At 40.8% G+C, this 12,686-nt stretch overlaps 1 protein-coding gene across 3 annotated transcripts in view; it reads right to left on the bottom strand.

Moving 5' to 3' along the window:
• The window catches only part of CDC42SE2 (CDC42 small effector 2), a 119,903-nt gene extending 118,329 nt beyond the window's left edge, over positions 1–1,574 (bottom strand). For all 3 annotated transcript variants that reach the window (XM_059174488.1, XM_059174489.1, XM_059174490.1), the window contains exon 1: positions 1,443–1,574. The gene's annotated coding sequence lies outside the window, so the exon portion shown is untranslated. The remainder of the gene's footprint in view (positions 1–1,442) is intronic.
• Positions 1,575–12,686: the final 11,112 nt, after the last annotated feature.

The following is a 12,686-nucleotide window of genomic DNA, read 5'->3' as shown; positions in this document are numbered from 1 at the left end:
CTCAGGTTAAAGCGATAATTGTGGGGTTTGTTTGCTTCTAGAAACTCAGCAACCAACACAGGTGCCAGTACATAATGGGTACTTAATGAACACCCGCTGAATAAACGGTAGGGTTTAATTAGTGTAACATTAGTTTTCTTTTCCCCCTAACTTTAGAGAGCCTCTGGCTCAAAAAGCAACTTAAGACCATGCCACCATGCCCCGCCAAAAGCACATAAACTTATCTATTCATAATGAAATAGACTTTGGGTGTCTCAAAAGAACAAAGTACAATCCAAACACCTCTTCTTTAATTTCTGTTCTTTCAAAAGAAAATCAGAAATAACCCTTGTCTTTTTAATACTTATTTTTTAAATAACAGAAAATGTCTACCGACTTTAACCCCAAATGAAAAATTTCACATTCCAACTACACTTCCTACACTTGTAACATTGATAATAACTGATCATCAACACTACATGTATGGTGGGTAAAAATTTTTAAAAACAGCATATAAACAGAAACTGCATGTTGTTTCCCAACTTTTTTTCCCCCTTGAGTCAAGAGGGTTTGTGCCTAAATTTTTAAAAGCTGTGAAATCAGTTTTCACGTTTCAAGATTCGTTCATTCATTCAAATATTTTACTGAGCACCTACTATAAGCCAGACGCTTTAAACAAAATGTCAGTTCTGTAAACTGAACATCAGCACCAAATTCCCCTACAAAAGTTTATCATTTGAAATAACAGCAACTACAGAGAAATTCCAATGTTGTTTCAAGTACACATGAAATCGGCCCACCGGGGCTTTTCGGCGATAAATGGGGCATCAGACAGCCGCTACCTACCACACCCGTTACCAAAAATCACAACTGAAGCGGCAAAGGAAGGACAACCTGTACGAGTAACACGAGCTCCTCCGTGTAGGTGGTCAGGCAGGGCTTTCTCTCCGGGGCCCAAAGAGAAGCGAGGCGAGACCCGCGGGCGGAACGCACCGCCCCCCGCAGGAAAGAGCTCCGGCTCCGCAGGCAGGGGTGCCCGCCCCACCCCCGAACTCACACCTGGAGGACCCCGGCCCTCTCCGCCGGCCCTCTGCCCCTCCCCTCCCGACTCCCAGACCTGCAAAGTTGGGGGGAGGGGGTCTTTTCATTTCCATTTTACATCAGGCTGGCGGTTGGCTCCCTCAGCCGCCCGCCTGTCGTCAATTTTGAACTGAGCATGTAACCATTTCTCAGAAGGAATGGAAGAAAAAACCAAAGGCAGGGTCCGCAGCAAGACCTCGCCCAGACCTGAAAATGGAGCCGCAGGCTCAGCCCACAGCCCGCAGCGCGCGGGGGGCAGGGCCGGGCCGCGCTCCCCACCGAGCCCTCGGCGGCGGGAGTTCGAGGCTGCGGGCCCCCGCCCAGGAGGCCACGAGGGCGAGGTGTGGGGGCCGGTGCACGACCCGGGCCGGCGGGGTACTCACCGTCGCCTTTGTCTGGACCGCCGGCTCCAGCCGCAGCCGCTCTCGGTGCCGGCTCCGCGGCTCCTGCCACCCCCACGCCCGCAGCTGCGCTCCCCAGCGCGCTGGCCGCTTCCTGGCCCCTCCCTCCCCGCCCAGGCTCGCGCGCGGGCGGAGCGAGAGGCGGCGCGCGCCCGGAGAGCCGCGCGAGGACTGCGCCGCCGCGCCGGCCCCACCCCCTGCCCCGCCTGGGCGTCGGACTGAGCCAGCTCCCCCGCGACGCGCAGCTCCCTGCAGCTGCGCGGGCTAGGAAGCCCCTTCCTAAGCGAGAGGAGGGCCGAGAGCTGGGGCTGGAGCCCGCGCGGGAAAGGACGCGTCGGAAGATGGCGACCGGGGCTGGGTGGGAGCGCACGACAGCCCCTCCTCGCCCTCCGCCCGGCGGCTGGCAACGGCGGCTCGCGCTCCCACCCCGAACCGCGCGGAGGGGCGGTGCCTGCGCTCCTAGCGGGACCGCGGACGCTCCCAGGCTGGCCAGGCTAGGCGCGGAGTCCGGGCACCACTTGTCAGTTGGAATTGTTGGAAACATGCCCTGAAATCCTCGGACCACCGCTTTTTATTAATGTAAACGTCAGAATCGTTGAATCTGTCCTAACTGGCTTTCACGGCCTAGAAGTTCCACCTGACATTTGAAAAGTGTGAAATTACTTGTCTCCTGGAATCTGAGCCTTCTTTAGCTGTGTTTTGTATCACCCAGAAATCAGTAACACCTAAGAGTGCCCATCCAGCTGCCAGCCTTCCACCAAACGCCTACATTAAGTTTTCAGGCCTACAACACTTGGAATATGATGTAGTAATATATACGTCTTCTTCATCTGGATTGATTATATTAGTGCAATATTAGTTTTCTTTCTCCCCTAAGTTTCTAATTGTCCCTTGCTCAAAAAGCGGTTCAAGACCTAGCCACGGTCCTTCTAGCTAGCTGCTCATAAACAAATACTTTGTGGAGACCTTGGCTCCCTTTCTTCACGGATCTTCAACTCCACCCTGTCAGGCAAGACCGTTGTACTCTCAGAACAAATCAGAATCAGGCCAATCAGTGCATTACTTCCGTCTTCTCTGACGTGGATCATACTTAAATGGCCTACTTCAGTTGCTAGCTAAATGGTCTCTCTGCCCACCATTAACTCTATTGTCTGCAACTCTTATTCTGCAATCTTTACTTAAACACATTCTCCTGTAAACATGCAAAAGCATATGAATTTTTTTCTACAAGTGTGGTATTAATCTTTCAAAATTACTTTACAAAATTTAGTACCAGTTATTTCTTACACATAGGAGAGATGGTGTATGGCGTCAGAGTCTGGGGTTCAAACTCTGCTACATAATTAGCTGGGTGACCCTGAATAAGATTCTTAATCCTTGTAAATGTGTCTTTTCTTCTAACTTAATGGGACCATATCAACACTTACCTCCAAGAATTGTGAGAAATTCAAACTCAACCAAAATCCTTAGCCTTGGGCCTTGCTCATGCTAAGTGCTGGTAAATGCTAGCTACCATCATTACACAAGCATACAATTAAGCTCAATGCCCTATATTTTTATACTGAGAAAATGGCTCATAATAGGACCCAAATGGGATGGTTTGAGTTCTACATCAAGATAGTATAATATGCAATTAAATGAACATTTTTAAAGAGACACTAACATTTCTTCTATCACCACGAGTGGTAGGCACAGTTCTAGATAAGAAGGAAGCTAAGAGAAATAAGGCCCAGACCTAGAATAGTTTTACAGTTGAATGACAAGAGACATATAGTTAGCAAATAACTACTTTCAAAGTAGTATGAGCATACTTCCTGGTTTGTCAGGGACACCTCTTATCCTGGCTTAATAGTTTTTTGTGTGTACTTTCATTCTCAGTATGTCCAGGTTTAGATAATAAATTATGTGGTCACCCCTAACTAGAAGTATGTATGGCATGCTCAGAATACAGAGAAGGAACCATCAGTTCTATGTAAAGCTATAGAGACTTACACTGCTCCTTAAAAGAAACATTTAGATTGGCCAAGTGGACAAATGAAGGAGCCAAGGAAGGACCAAAAAAAAAAAAAAAAAAAAAAAGGCAAACAGATGATCTTATTTTTATTATTCTGAATAAAAACCATAAAATGTTTATATACTTGTTAATAAACTTAGTAAATTCCCTTGACCAATGTTAAATGAATTACTTGGGTGATTTTGTACTTTTTCCTAAAAATATAACAGCAAAACCTTAAGACACAAACAATATAACACAGATTCATTTATTTGTATGATAAATATCTATTGAGCATCTATTATGTATACATATGTCTGTCTTGGATGTGATAGAAGATACAAAAAAATTTTTTGTGACACAATTTTAAATAGAACAAAATCTAGTGGCAAACACCAAATACCTTAGCTAGTAGTCAATGTGATAAGGAGACACAGAGCACATGAAGTGTGATTTGGGGAGATTGAGAAAAATTGGGAGACATCTGGAACTGATTGAGAAAGGAGAAAATGATCAGTTCAGAGGAGTATCATGATCCATGGTCTTTTCCGTGATGGAGGCAGTCAAAGGTAGAAGAACCTAAGTCAAACTTCACTCCACACTTTTACCCAGAGCTGCCCCTTGCTGTTCATCAAACCACAAATATTTATTGAATGCCTGCTGTTTGCCAGGTAGCATACCAAGTGCTGTGGGAAAACTTAGTATAAAGCATGGTCTTTGTCCTTAATGAAATGTTACACAGCAGCATTTGAATAATTAGACATAGTAGTCTTATGAATGCCATGGAGGGCATCACTGAGGTCTGTATTGTCAGCAAAGGTCTCTTAGAGGGAAAGGAATTTGAGGTGGGTCTCTGGGAAAAAGGGAGTAGATCAGTGTTTTCTGTTTATTGCATACCTCTGGTGGTATGGGAGATGATTTTAGGTAGTAAACTTAAAAGAAGCATGGATAGAGGGGGCATGGATAGGGACAGGTAGTTTGGGGACCTGCAGCTTCAACACATAGCCTCAAATATACAGCTCACCCCTGAACAATGCAGAGTTAGGGAGGGGCCCAGCCCTTCCATGTTTAACTTTTAACTCCCTGCAAAATTAGCTAATAGCCTACTGTTGATAAGAAGTCTTACCTATAACATAACATAACATAACATAACATAACATAACAATAGTCAACTAACACCTTTTTTTTTTTTTTTTTTTTTTTTTGAGAGAGAGTGTGTGAGCTGGGGAGGGAGGAGCAGACAGAGAGGGAGAGACAGAATCCTAAGGACGCTCCCTGCCCAACATGGAGTCCGATGTGGGGCTCCACCTCACAACCCTAAGATCATGATCTGAGCTGAAATCAAGAGTCAGAAAGCTTAACTAACTGAGCCACCCAAATGCCCCATATGACACAGTTTTTATGCGATATGTATTTGTATTCTTACCATAAATGTTATTAAGAAAATCCTAAGGAAGAAAAGAAGTTCCTTAAAAAAATACATTTATAGTACTATGCTATATTTATCAAAAACAATATGTCTGTAGGTAGACCCACACAGTTCAAACTCATGATGTTCAAGGGTTAAATGTAATCGCATTATAGCCCCTCAGCTCGAAACAAAAACCAAAAAATGAAACAAAACAAAACAAAAATAAAAACAAAAACAACAACAAAAAGCGTTAGGAACTGTAATAAAAATGCCCCTGGGGACAGCTAGAGAAGAAATGAGCCTTTTGAGAGGCATTCTGCTATGTCAGGTTAGAGAGTACCAGTGACTAACAATTTTTTTCTTTTTTCCTTTTTTTTCTTAAGTTAACAGCTAAATATGACACATAACTCAGATTTTCCACATATGATAGTGAGAAAAATTTCGTTGACACATTTGTTAACAATTAAAAGGAGTCAGCTAAAAGAAGCCTCTCAAGTAAACAATAGTAGCAATAAAAAGAAAGGGGATGTGGCACTTAGGAGAGCACAAAGTTTAGCAAAGACAACCTCAGCAACTAGCACTTAATTAAAGGCGAGTTCCCAGGAAGAGCAAGAGCCACAATGTATTTTGAGCTGAATATTGGCCGATTGGCATACGAGAGTGGGGAAAGAGTCCAAAAGGCAGGTAACCAAGAGGGTCTGAGGTCTGTACTATGCTGGGAAGAGGGTGCTACTCCCTGCACCTTGAGGAAAGTCCTTAGCTCAGTGACCAGGAGAACGGGCCCCAGTGACCTCTTAGGAAGCCATTCAGAAGGCACCAGAAGGACTCACACCTCTGCGGTTTACTAGGGCTTTAGCAAGAGGAGAGATGGAAGCTCCAACATACCTCAAAATGTCTGGACATTGCTGCCCTTAAACCAGATAGGACAGAAATGTTACAGTTCCACCTTTATGTTGCTTTCACAAGGAAAGTTTATGATGAGTAAGATTTGAGGGTATAACTGGAAGAAAGGAAAAGGCGCACACCAGGATCTTTCATGTCCTGTCCTCCATTCCTTCCCTGGCAGGTGTTACTGATAGTAAGACAGCTCTTGCTTTTCTCCCTGTGACTAGCAAAGCTAAGTAGCTGGGAGAATTTTGATAGTTGGCTCTGTGTCATTGCCACCGTGGTGGTGTACATGCTCTATATAATCCCCAGGACTGTAGTGGGCAGATTGAAGAAAATGTACCACCCACTACCCCAATATGCAGTGCTCTCATTCCTGGAACCTGTGACTTGGATGAGATAGTTCCATGATTATGTTATGTTTTGTTTCATAGTTGACTTTAAAAGAAGATTATCAGGGTGAGCCCCATCTCACTACAAGAAAATTTCAAGTAGAGCGTTTTCTACCACGAGTGGCAGAAGGAGAAATCAAGGAAACTCAAAACATGAAAAAGACTTGATGAGCCATTGCTGGCTGGAAGACAGGGTATGGGGCACATGTCAAGGAATACACTCCATCTCCAGAAAGAAGGAATGGCCCCTGGTAGACAGCCACAAGGAAACAGGACCTAAGTCCTATTACCCACAAGGAGCATGAATACTGCCAACAACAATAATGTACTTGGATGCAGATTTATGCCCGCCCTCCCCGCCACAGTCTCCAGATGAGAACTCAGAATTGCAGGCACCTTGATTTCAGCCACGTGATAACCATGAACAAGAATTCAGCAATGACATGTGGGACTTCTGACCTACAGATAATATGAGCTAATAAATGGGTGTTGTTTAAAGCCACTAATCATAATTTGTTACACAGCATTGGAAAACAAAACCACTGTCACGGAATTAACCCTCTTCTAGACAGTTTGTGAGGTGGTCCTCCAGCCTCAAGAGCGTATCTGAATTTCCACTCTATTGTCTATTCATAAGACCAATGGATCAATACTCAGGCATTAGTAAACAATTCTCAGTCATTTATGACAACATGGGGGAGGAGAACCATAGGAAAAGACTGGAATTCCTGATAATTTAGTATATGAGGGGCTTAAATGTTATTTTCATTTGGGTGAAAAAGGAAATAGGACCTTATTTTAAAGTAACAGGCTTCAAAGACCTGGTAAGACCTGGTAAGGTCTGGTAAGACCTCACAACTGTGGGTGTTATTAGAATTTCTGTTAGCATACGGTGCCAGTCTCTGAAAAAAAAAGTCAGATGAGAGTGTTCTCTAGTAGAAAGAGAACGATCTCCAGAGTCAGGTAGATTTGAGTAAGTTTTATTGACAGTAGCTGTTTGATCAAGGGCTTAAGGAAATTTTCTTAAACTCTTTGAGCTCCAGTCTGCTTATCTTAGAATAGGAATAACACCTATCTAATAAGATTTGGGGAGAATTAAACAAAATAGCTCATGTAAAATATCAGGACCTGCAGGACAGTAGACTATCAATTACTTTGTCTCCTCTACTGGGGTGGAAAATTTTTCACAACTTCCTTGCAATGTTTTTAAAGTAAAAGTAACTAAACTATAGCATATACCAGAGTAACGCTATCTTAGAGAAATATAATGCACGTTGCACACGTAATTTTAAACTTCCTAGTAGCCACATGAAGAAAAGTAAAAATAAGCATATAAAATTAATTTTAATAATATGCTTTATGTACATAAAATCCATAAAAAATACTGTCATTTCAACGTGCAACCAACATAAAACTATATTAATGATGTATCTTACTTCTGAAACTAAGCCTTCAAAATTGTTATTTTTTTATACTTACAGCACAACTCAATTCAATATAGCTACCTTTCAAATGCTCAATAGCAACACGTAGCTAGTGACTACAGTACTGGGTGTCTGAATACCAGATCTCTAAATAAATATTTCAAAATATTCTCCTTTATTCTTTGTTAATTCTAAAATAAACATGAAGAGGTGCTAAATAGGTAATTGAAGATATATGAGAACATACATGCATATACATCACACTCTGGCACATACCAAACCTAGATTGCTTTTCTTTTTTCTTTTTTTAAACATCAGGTCTTAGTTACAGCCAGCTATACTTCAATCAGAGTATTAAGGTATAACTGGTACATGGCTTTCTAATTTCAAATTCCAAAAGTACTACAAATCAGAACTACATAGCCAACATAAAGTGAGACCAGGCAATCATGATAGTTAGGTTAAAACAAAATCCTGTCTTGCACAAAAGAATACAGGTTGTTTTTTATAGTAACTTTAGTCAAGGATTATATATATATATATATATATATATATATATATATATTGCTTTGCTTTTCCTTTGAAGGACACTGGACTAGACTTTCGGATTCTACATAAGTTTGTTTATTCTACCATTTCTTTCAATATCTCCATTATTGAGAATGAGGACTGAAGTGTATTGGAAATGGCAGGAAAAAGGAGTCATACACAGCAGCCCCTTAAAGACACAGAAAAAATCTGCAATACTTCTACTGGGATTCAGACAGAAATCTCACTGCTAGGGTGGATACACTCAGACAGAAAAAAAACCAAAAACCAAAAAACAAAACCCAGACCTAGTCAAACACTTGTAACACATGTAATAATAACACTGAAAGAGATTGATACCAAAAAACATACAATGAGTATGTGTAGGAACAGAATCTAATCACTGGGGATGAGGGAAGGTTTCACTGATAAGTAACCTACCTGAGAGGTTTTACAAAATGGTCTTTGGAGCACCGGGTGGCTCACTTGGTTAAGTGTCTACCTTTGGCTCAGGTCATGATCCCACAGTCCTGGGGTCAAGTTCTGCATCAGGCTGCATGCTCAGCAGGGAGCCTGCTTCTCCCTTCCCCTCTGCCTGCTGCTCCCCCTGCTTGTGCACATGCTCTCTCTGTCTCTCTTTCTCTCTCCGTATGTCAAATAAATAAATAAAATCTTTCAAAAAATTTTTTAAAGATGTCAGTCTTTAAAGAATGGTTAGTAGGACTTGATGTAATTCAACAGATACATGCTATCTCCGACTGTGCAGCAGGTCCAATACTAAGCAGTGGAGATTGAGTGATGGAAGTCTGCACTTAAACTATTGGGATGGGGAAGGAGAATAGTGGAAGACAAGGGAAAACCAGCAGCACAGCACAGCTGTGGATTCTAATAGCTCTTTGTACTTCACACCATGTCTGACTGCACCCTACTTCTGAAGTCTTCCCAAGTTCTACCTCTTGTACTCACAAATGACTTCTTGCTTATTCTCTGTTTCTGACACTCCATACACAATATAACTCTTGGTTTTACCTTGTTCTCAAGCCAGGCTGGCTATGAGATCAAGGGACTTGATACATAACTTCATGTCTGACCCAGGCCCTGCAACCACAGGGACACCCTGCCCACGCCTGCTCTGTCTCTAGCTCTAACCAGGAAGTCAATGAATCAAGAAGTTGCTACCACAACTTCCTGCTCCAGCATTACTCTGGTGTGAAGAGGAAGTTGGGCACAGTTGAGTTAGTTTTATCATAGAGATAGCTCTAGTAGAGGACATTTGGCCCCACCTGGAGGAATCCAGAAAGGATTCTGAAAAAAGCAGATGCTTGAGAGGAATTATCCAAAAATGAAAGGAAGCATCAGATTTTTTTTTTTTTTTTTTTTGCACAGAAGAAGAGAATGTATGAAAACAGGGAGAGATGGGAGTGTGATACCTTTAGAAATCTAAGGAATTGAATGCAGGGTCTGAGAAGGGTGCCTGTGGGCATGGGGAGGAAATGATGCTGGATTTGCATAAAGACAGTATGTCATCCTAAGAAGTAGTGCTTTATATAGGATATGATAATAGTTAGGGCAGAAAGACAAAACACATGAATGGTATTGCTTTAAGGATAAAGTTTATGTGTATGGCCATATCGTTAAAGTATCACATATAACCTTTGAACTTCAAAATATTCCTGCTTCAATTAATCCTTGATAAGCTCCATATAGCATTTGTGCATAAAGGAGAGTATGTGACAACTTGAAATAGAATTTACAGTACCTATATGGTGATTTTATGCACATCTGTGTGCTTCTAATAAATCATCAGTATTATGGAGGTTGACTTCTTCCTGGTTTATTTCCATTACTAGGAACAGTTTTGTATTAACTAGAGTTATCCCTTTGTGAACAGTAATTGCTCACATGTGAGATTCAATGGGCACCGTCAATTACATGAGTTTACTCTGCTAGTCATGTATTGTCTCCAAGAAAACTTCTTTTCATTTTTCTCTTTTCTCACAATGAAGAATTACATATTCTGCTCTAGTAAAAAATGGGTTAAATACAAAGAGAAAAATTATAAAAATCTCTTTAAAAAGGCTGATGTCTTAAAAGAGAAAGGAAATTAACTTTTTTGGGAGGGATATTAACATTTTGACCATTTGACAACTTTATGGGAATTTCTTAAAGGGAGAAAAGATGAGCGGTGACTGGGTGGCTCAGTTGTTAAGCATCTGCCTTCGGCTCAGGTCATGATCCAGGGTCCTGGGATCAGAGCCCCACATTAGGCTCCCTGCTCAGTGGGAAGCCTGCTTCTCACTCTCCCACTTCCTCTGTTTCTGTTTCCTCTCTTGTTGTGTCTCTGTCAAATAAATAAGTAAAATCTTTAAAAAAAAAAAAAAAGGAAAAAAGATTAAAGATTTTTTAAAAAGAAATAACTATTTTAGTAAAAAGAATGATCTCTACAGTGATTTCTTGGTATAGAAAAATAAAAAGAACTAAAGGGGCTTATTATAGCTTTTTGCTTCAGGTAAGTCCTGCCCAACATGTTCTTTTGCCCACCAAGAAATAATTTCAGTTCTCCTTTCATAATCCATTAACTAATAAATTGTCAATCAATAAGAGAAATATATAAAGTATTAAAATGAGTCATCTATTTGTTAAGAATTTTGACCCTGGGATCATGACCTAAGGCAGACTCTTAACCGATTGAGCCAGCCAGGTGCCCCTGATAGGTATTTTTTAAACAAAGTTTTAAACTTTTCTCTACAGAGGTCTTGGATATTTTCTGTTAGATTTATTCCTAAAGGCTTGATATTCTCTCTCTCTTTTTTTTTTCTTAAGATTTATCTGAGAGAGAGAGCACACACACATACATATACATGTGAGATGGGGAGGAGCAGAGGGAGAGAATGTCAAGCAGACTCCCCACTGAGTGGGGAGCCCCACCAGGGCTCAATCTCAAAACCTAAGGGATCATGACCTGAGCCAAACCTCAGAATCAGAGCTTAACTGAATAAGGTACCCAGGTGCCCCTGATATTCTTCATTACCACAAATAGGTTTTTTTTTTTTTAATATATTTTCTAGGAGTTTGGTGCTAGTATATAGGAATGAGACTAATTTTTGTCTTACATTTGATATCTTATTAATTTGTGTATTATTTTGAGTTCTCCATGTAAATTGAATCACCTGCAATTTTTTTTTTTAATAGAACACTTTATTTATTTATTTATTTATTTAAAGGTTTTATATATTTGACAGAGAGAGAGTAGGCAGAGAGGCAGGCAGAGAGAGAGAGGAGGAAGCAGGCTCCTGGCGAGCAGAGAGCCCGCTGCGAGGTTTGGTCCCAGGACTCTGGGATCATGACCTGAGCTGAAGACAGAGGCTTTAACCCCACTGAGCCACCCAGGTGCCCCATCACCTGCAAATTTTGACCATTTTACTTCCTTCTTGCCAAACCTTATGTTTTTACACTGGTTAGGATGTCCAATGTACAATTTAATAGAAAAGATTATCTTTCTCTCATTCCTAATTTAAAGGAAATATTTCTAATATTTTATCACTTAGAATAATGTTTGCTTTAGGTTATCTATAGATACTATTACTTACATAAAGGAAGATGAGAAAGTAGATACAACAAATGTGAGACCTGAAACCATAAAAATCTTAGGAGAGCACAGATGGCAATTTCTCTGACATTGGCCAAAGCAATATTTTTCTAGGTATATCTCCCGAGGCAAGGGAAACAAAAGCAAAACAAACTATTGGCATTTCATCAAAAGAAAAAGCTTCCACACAGCAAAGGAAACAATCAACAAAACTAAAAGGCAACCTAAGGAATGGAAGCAGATATTTGCAAATGACATACCCAATAAACAGTATCTGAGATATATAAAGAACTTATATAACCCAACACCAAAAAAATAAATAATCCAATTAAAAATGGACAGGAGAGATGAACGACATTTCTCCAAAGAAGACATACAAATGGCCAACAGACACATGAAAAGATGTTCAATATCACTTATCAGGGAAATGCAAATAAAAACTCCAATGAGATCACCTCGCACACATCAGAATGGCTAAAATCACAAAGACAAGAAACAACAGGTGTAGGCAAAGATGTGGAGAAAAAGGAACCCCTGTGTACTGTTCGTGGGAATGCAAACTAGTATAGCTACTGTGGAAACAGTATGAGATTCCTCAAAAAAGTAAAAACAGAACTACTCTATGAACCAGTAATTGCACTACTGGGTATTAACCCAAAGAATATAAAAACAACTGATTTTATATGTACACATGTACCTCTGTGTTTACTGCAGCATTATCTACAATAGACATATTACAGAAATGGACCAAGTGTCCATCAACAGATGAATGGATAAAGAAGATGTGACACACACACACACACACACACATGAATACTATTCAGCCATTAAAAAGAATAAAATCTTGCCATTTGCAACAACATGGATGGAGTCAGAGTATAATTTTAAGTGAAAGAAGTCAGCCAGAGAAAAGCAAGTACCATATGATCTCACTCACATGTGGAATTTAAGGAACAAAGCAAATGAGGAAAGGTAAAAAAAAAAAAAAAAAAAAGAGGGAGACA

The sequence above is a fragment of the Mustela lutreola genome, chromosome 5 (assembly GCF_030435805.1).
Source record: "Mustela lutreola isolate mMusLut2 chromosome 5, mMusLut2.pri, whole genome shotgun sequence".
Taxonomy (NCBI): domain Eukaryota; kingdom Metazoa; phylum Chordata; class Mammalia; order Carnivora; family Mustelidae; genus Mustela; species Mustela lutreola.
The sequence above is the reverse complement of the archived record's forward strand: the minus strand, read 5'-3'. Positions and strand labels throughout refer to the sequence as shown.